This window comes from Apium graveolens, unplaced genomic scaffold (assembly GCF_009905375.1).
Source record: "Apium graveolens cultivar Ventura unplaced genomic scaffold, ASM990537v1 ctg4988, whole genome shotgun sequence".
NCBI classification, from domain to species: domain Eukaryota; kingdom Viridiplantae; phylum Streptophyta; class Magnoliopsida; order Apiales; family Apiaceae; genus Apium; species Apium graveolens.
The window spans coordinates 64508-71916 of NW_027418775.1; the positions used below are offsets into that span (position 1 = coordinate 64508).

Consider the following 7409-nt stretch of genomic DNA (forward strand, 5'->3'; position numbering starts at 1 on the left):
TATTAAAATGATTATGTGCTTATGTGTATTATGTGGTTAATCGAGTTTTACTTGCTAATATATAATATACGAGTCAGTCATAGGCGCATGGGTAGACAATAGGAATGATATGAAGTCGGTTCAAGACGCAATTGAAGTACAAAATGACTAAACCAGTCTATTTATCTAACAGAAGCTAAGCCAGCAAGGCAGGTTGGGTCGGTGATAGACAAAGGTGACATAATTGCAATGAGTCGCGCAGAAGGCAAGTTTTCCCCCTATTCTAATTTCAGAATAATGATATTTCTTCAGATTCTTATTATGCTTGCACTCTTTTGATTCTTGTACATATTTCATTTCGATTCTTGATTTCTCCTTTTCATTTGAATTCATCGTTCATATTCCAATTGTTACTCACAAATATTGATATATTCTGGTGATTAGAATATATCAAAGCATACCGATTAGTTCTGGTTGCTATTCCATAGACTGGATAGTGATACTTTTGGGGATTAAGTTTACTTAATCCTAAGGACCAGGATATAACCGGATCCTTGAGATGGGTCGTAGTGTCTGGGTGCCCGACGGGATCTATATAGTGGGATATAGATCTGCACTGTATCCTGGCTGATCAGCAGGGTATAGATGCGAACTTGTCTCCAGTTTAGTTCATTTGTACTCTCCAGTAATGGCCTTCTTTCTACTCTCACGGAGTTATATTGTACTCGCCAGTAATGGTCTTCTTTCAATTTTAGCACTTCATCTCTAAAATAAAAAGCATCATCTCTTTCTTTCTGAGTTTGATGGAACATAACTAAATTTTTTTCTAAATAGTCATTCTTTTTCTTAAAAGCCAGATTTTTAGAAGTTAACCTATCACGTGTTAAGGTCTGATCTCTATAGCTAATGAATATGGTTTTAAGATAAGATCTCAACTCAGTAATATCATCAGTATCAAAAGCATAAGTTGTTTGAGGTACCTTTAACTCAGCTGCTTCAGAACTGCTATCAGCATTTGCCATCAAGGCATAGTTCTCCTCATCTTCAAAATCTGAAGTGTATGTCCAGCTTTTCTACTTTGTGACAAGTGCTTTGCCTTTGTCACTTTTTCGTTTCTTGCAGTCAGGAGATATATGGCCTTTCTCATCATAATTGTAGCATTTAACATTTGAGTAATCTCCTATGTCAGACTTTCCTGCTTTGCCTTCAGATTTTCTGAATCCCTTCTTATCAGAACTTCCACTTTTCCTGGAAAACTTCTTTCCCCTTCTAAATTTCCTGTAGGCTATCTTCGTGATACCCTTCACCATAAGAGCACACAATCTCATCATCTCATCATCAGAATCCATCTTAGATAGACTTTCAGTTTTTGATTCCTCATCATTATCAGAACTTGATGACTCAGTATCAGACTTTATGATGAGAGCCTTTCCTTTGCCTTTCTTTGAGACAGCCACTTTGGGGGATTCCTCCTCAGCCTTAAGAGCAACTGTCCTTGACTTTCTCCCATGTCCCTTGCTTCTTTGATCTATCTCAAGTTCATGAGTTTTGAGCATCCCATAAATTTCATCAAGAGTAGTTTCATCAAGAGCATAGTTGTCTCTTATAGTAGTTGCCTTCAAATCCCAACTTTCAGGAAGAGCTAAAAGGAATTTAAGATTAGTATCTTCAAGATCATATTCCTTATCTACCAGTGACAGATCATTCAAGAGTTTGACAAATCTATCATATAAACCAGTTAATGACTCATCAGGTTTTGAGTCAAAGTGCTCATACTCTTGAGTGAGTATAGTTCTCATGTTCTTCTTAATTGCATCAGTTCCCTGGAATCTTGTCTCCAAGGCATCCCATATCTCCTTTGTAGTCTTGCAGTTAATTACCCTGTTTGACATGATATTATCAATGGCACTATGCAGCAAATGCCTTACCTTTGCATCCTTGGCAATAGATGAGATATCTTCAGCTGTATACTCACTTTTCTCCTTTGGTACAGTCTTTGCTGGCTAATCTGAAACTACAACAGAGAGCTTGGTTGGCTTATGTGGTCCTTCATTTATTCTATCAAGGTATTCTGGATCTGTAGCTTCCATACACATAGCCATCCTCACTTTCCATATGGGATACTTAGAAGGTCTCAGCATGGGAACCCTAATAGTCTCATATCGACTGTGGATTTGAGTCTTTGGAGTTTCTTCAGTTTTGGTGGGCTTGGTTGGAGTTTGTTCTTCTTCAGACATGATTGTTTTGGATCTATACTATATATGTGTTAACAGATAGGCTCTGATATCACTTGTTAGGTCACATACACTGTAGAAGGGGGTTGAATATAGTGTATACTATAATCAAATTGAATTAAGAACACAAGTATGTAACACAGAATAATCTTATTAATAAAATAGTATTACAATAGAATCGTTCTCTCTCAGTGATGAACAAATATCACGAGAGCTGTTAGGGTTACAGTGAATAATATTCTCGATAATGATAATACATCTAGTGTAAACCCTATGCTGTGTTTATATACCACACAGTTACAAGATAATCTCTAATTGATATCGAATATGATTCTGTATCCTAAAATATATCAATTAGTTATCTTTTCTCCCAAGTCTTCTATTCTTCATAGAATTCTTCTCCATGCATATCTCTTTTTGTTTTAGTCTTGATCTTCTTTCCTTTCAATCAGTCGCCTTCCTTATCTGAAAGTCTTCTTAAGTCCTGATATTATCTCCTGATGAATATCTTATGATATCTTAAGTTCTGATAACTTAAGTTCTGATATCTTAAGTTCTGACTTCAGTATAAATACTGATTTCCAGTTAAGTCCTGATTTGTCCTGTTAGTCAAGATCTAAAAACTAAACACAAATCATTATTAGACATGACATCACAAATATATCTAACAATCTCCCCCAACTTGTAAATTAGCATAATATACAAGTTCAATAGATATTTGATGATGTCAAAAACATTAAGTACAAATGTATATGAGAATTTGACTAGATAACTACAACGCACAGTCCTTGTAGCTTTTACCATCCTTAAAGTTTGATATTAGATTTAGCATATATATCCTTCAAAATTTAACAGTTATAGTCCTTGACCTGACTTCAGTGTTTGATCTCTTGAATGTCAGGAGTTGTTCTGAGATAGTTCTTCAAAAGAGTTATCTCAGCATATTCAAGTTCATTTATCATCCTCCTTTTAGCATATTTAAGTTCAACTGTATCTTCTCCTATCTGAAAGATAGCAGCCCTGAGATCTTTAATCTTTACTTTCCTTATTTCCTGATCCAGTTTGATAATATAAGCTTTGTCAGACTCCAGATTAAATTCAACACCCTTAATACCTAGAAATGTGGTGTTCTTGGCGGTATTAGGCTTCATCTCAACTAATTCACCATTGTGAGCTCTGTACTTTGGATAATATGGTCTGTCAGACTTTACAGAGTAAAGTTTCTTCTGCCTTTGAATATCAGATTTTAAGTAACTGGCAGTACCATCTAGTTGACCTGTTCTTCACTTGAAGTAGAAATAAAACATGTTGCAGTTCTTCATAATACTTCAACCGAATTGCATCCTTTCTTATCTGGAATACTCTCCCATCTGTTATAAAATAAAGCATTATATCTTCTTTCAGCTTGGAGTTGTAGACCATCTATATAGATTCCAATTGATTTAGTCTTTCTGGAGTTGTCCCTACTCCTGGTTCAGAAAGAGATGTAGGATCTAAGGTAGAGTTGTTTACTCTCTTCTCATCAATATTACCCAGTCCTGTTTTATCTCTAGCTTCCTTCCCTTGGAGCAATCTACCCTTAAAAACATTTGTTAAAGTCTTCATAGATTGAGCAGATTGTTGAGGTTTAGTAAATCCAGGTAGTAGAATTTTTGAAGGTTTAACATGAGCAATGTCAGAGGTTTCCTTTTCTTCTGATGTCAAGACAACTTGAGCTCTGTTAGAGGTTGTTTGAATATTACTTTTCTTCTTCAAAATCAGACTTGTATCTTCATCAGATTTTGCTTCCAGATCCATAGTTGGCATATATATCTTTATAGGTTCATTAACTTTTGCCTTACCCTTGAATCTAGGATCAACTTCCACCTGTGATTTGGACATGACCTTAGATGCCTCAGTATCTGTCCTCTCTTTGATCACAATGCCCTTAGGCTTAGGTGGTTTCTTTGCAATGACTTGAGCTTTAGACTTTGACTTAGATTTGTCATTTTCAGCTTTCAGTCTAATCTCTTCTTCATTCAGGCTTTCAAAATCCATGCCTAGATTATCCTTTAGGAACAGCCTTTTGAAGATCTCTTTACCAGTATCAGAACTTGTTCTTCTCCCAGCATCAGAACTTGTTCTTTGACCTATAGTTATGGATTTGCTTGATAAAGAACCCCTGCCTTGACTTAGACATCTACTCCTTTCAGAGTTTCCCTGGTCTTCATTATCATCATCCTTACCCTTCAGTGGTTGATCAGTTGTGCATTTGGACTTAATTACTTTCTCCCCCTTTTTGGCATCATCTGGTAGAAGCAGGGAGCCAAGCAATTCCACAGAGTTTTGGATTTCATTGAGTTGGTTTTGTTGAGCAGCTTGATTGTTTAAAATATCAGAAAGTTGAGCTTGCTGCTTTTCTTGAGTCTTTTCTATATACTCAATGCGGTCAAAGGCTGGCTTAAAAAACCTTTTCTTGTGCAATTTGACATTCCTGTCTTGCTGAATCAGTGTTTCTTGAATTTTGTTCACCTTGGCTTTATTGAGTGTTGACCTTGAAGGTTCCTGGTACTCAATGCAGTAACTCTGAGCTGTGCTTTGAAGTCATCATTCATCAGCATCTCATCAGCTTTAGCCAGGTGCTCAGCAAGAATATTTGTAGTAGGAACAAAATCAACTTTGTTCCACTCCTTGATCCATTCTCTTCCTCTGGAGGTTTCACTCCAAGGTACTGGTGCATCTGATAAGTGGCATTTTATACCACTTAGAACGTCTTAAAATGGCTTAAATTGGTGTCTTGAAATCAAGTATTTTGTGTATTTGATGCGTTTTTCTAGTGTTTATGCATTTCAGGGTATTAGTTGCATTTCGGGGGAGGAATCATCAAGAATAAGCCTTGGCATGTGTTCACCATTGCGAGAGGAAAGGAATGGGCAGATTACGGTGAAGAAACTGGAGCAAACCTGGATTTTTTCCAGTAGAGGCCTGCGCGCCCGCGCAGAAATGCTGAGCGGCCGCGCAGCAACCTGCGCGCCCGCGCAGCTATGCTGAGCGGCCGCGCAGGGTCGGGGGAAAAGATAAATTATTTTAGACTTCTACTTCTGTTTGGCTTCCAACTTCTATGTAATCTGAGTTTTATGGGACTATTATATAGGTGGATTCGAGACGTTTTCACAGAGAGTATTAAGGGGATTATGTTTTAGATTGTGTTTTACCCAAAAAGCGAAGGAGATAAGGAAGAAGGACCGATTTAGCACACCGCAACGAAGAGGAAGCATATATTCTTGTGATTCTTGTTTCATTGTAACGTTGGATGCTAGTTTTCTTGCTTTGACTTATTTACTCTTGTGACGTACTCTGTTTTAATATAATTAGTTTAGTTATTATTTTCTTGTGTTTGTTTGTCATGATTTCGTATGAACCCATGATGGCGATAAGTTCTATTATGGGCTAATCGTGATCATGGGGTTGCAACGGATTTATTATGGAATTCTTTAGTTAATTGTTTAATACTTTAGTGTGTGATGATTGCATGATATCTAGTATTGGTTGTGCGTATTCGTCTTATGTGCGTCGCGAACATATAAGATAGGGTGTTAATCTCTTGTGAAGCAACGGTGGATCTTGAGATTTAGAACTTGCCATGCTAGCATAGGTTCATGTACGTTGAGCATGATTAGTGGATAACTCTAACAGTTTTATTTGCCCTATGTAATCAAAAGGGATAACTTGTGCTTAAATCGTTGTGTTGTCAATTTCTGTAGACATATAGGAACTCAACATAATTGATGACTATTCAACTTCTATCTTAATTGTGGATGCTTGGTAGAATGGTATTAGTACAATGAAAGTTGGCTTTTATCAGTTTCGTGTTATTCGATTAATATCATCACTGTCACATGCTAAAGGTAATAACAATGGCTATAGAAGGAAGTAATAATGAAGTTGTGATCTCATGAGTGTTTTATTATTGATAAATTGAAGTGTTAGTTAAGTGGTTAATTGAGTAGTTAATTATAGTTAATATTTAATCAACAATTTTAAGTGTTATTATCTTAACATTGAGAAGTAATCATATATTGGTGAGTGAGTTTAATTAGACAATAATTTAGTCTGAGTCTCTGAGGGAACGAACTAGAAAGTATTCTATATTACTTGCGAACGCGTATACTTGCTTGAATATTAGTGCGTGTTTTCGCCCTAACAAGTTTTTGGCACCGCTGCCGGGGACTCGGCGTATTTGTTTAGTTTATGTACTTACCATCATTGGTCATTAGGACTCAGTGATTAGGACGTAGTAGTTACTTACTCTTTTTGGTTATGTTTCAGGTACTTTAGCAAGCGTTTATGCAAACTCGTTCTCGTGCTCGCAAGAGGACTTTAGATACAGCTGAGGAGACAGACGAAGTTCTTGATATTCCGGAGAAGTTAGATTTTGAGGATTCGGATTCAGGAACTGAGCAGAAAGAACCAGTAAACATGGGAGATCGTATTGTTCAAGCTGATCCAGCTCTTATGGATTTTTCTCGGCCTAAAATTGATGACATTCAGTCAAGCATCCTTCATCCGGCTATTCAAGCTAACACATTTGAAATCAAGCTGGGCACTATTCAGATGGTGCAGAATTCTGTTTCTTTTAGAGGAGCGGCAACTAAAGACCCCAACATGCACATAAGGAATTTTGTCGAGATCTGCAGCACTTTTAAGTATAATGGCGTGACTGATGAGGATATCAAGTTGAGGCTTTTCCCATTCTCACTGAGGGATAAGGCTAAAGACTGGTTACATTCTGAACCAGCTGGGTCCATCACTACGTGGCAAGATCTTGCGTAAAAGTTTCTGGTGAAGTTTTATCCAATGGCAAAGACTGCTGCTATGAGGAGTGCTCTTACTCAGTTTGCGCAGCAACCTACAGAATCTATGTGCGAGGCTTGGGAACGCTACAAGGAAATGTTGAGAAAATGTCCACATCATGGAATGCCGGATTGGATGGTGATCACTGGTTTTTATAATGGTTTGGGGGCCCAATCTCGGCCCATGCTCGATGCAGCAGCTGGAGGAGCCTTATGGGCTAAAAGCTATACTGAGGCGTATAATCTTATAGAGACGATGGCTGCAAATGAGCATCAAAACCCAACTCAGAGGATGACGTCAGGCAAGGTAGCAGGTATTCTGGAAGTTGATGCAACCACCGCTATTGCAGCCCAGCTCCAAGCG

At 37.6% G+C, this 7409-nt stretch overlaps 1 non-coding gene across 1 annotated transcript; it reads right to left on the reverse strand.

The window, feature by feature from the left end:
• Nucleotides 1-7064: 7064 nt before the first annotated feature.
• LOC141702399 (small nucleolar RNA R71) lies at nucleotides 7065-7171 on the reverse strand. Its single transcript, XR_012567087.1, has one exon. It is a non-coding gene; the product is annotated as a small nucleolar RNA R71 (small nucleolar RNA).
• Nucleotides 7172-7409: the final 238 nt, after the last annotated feature.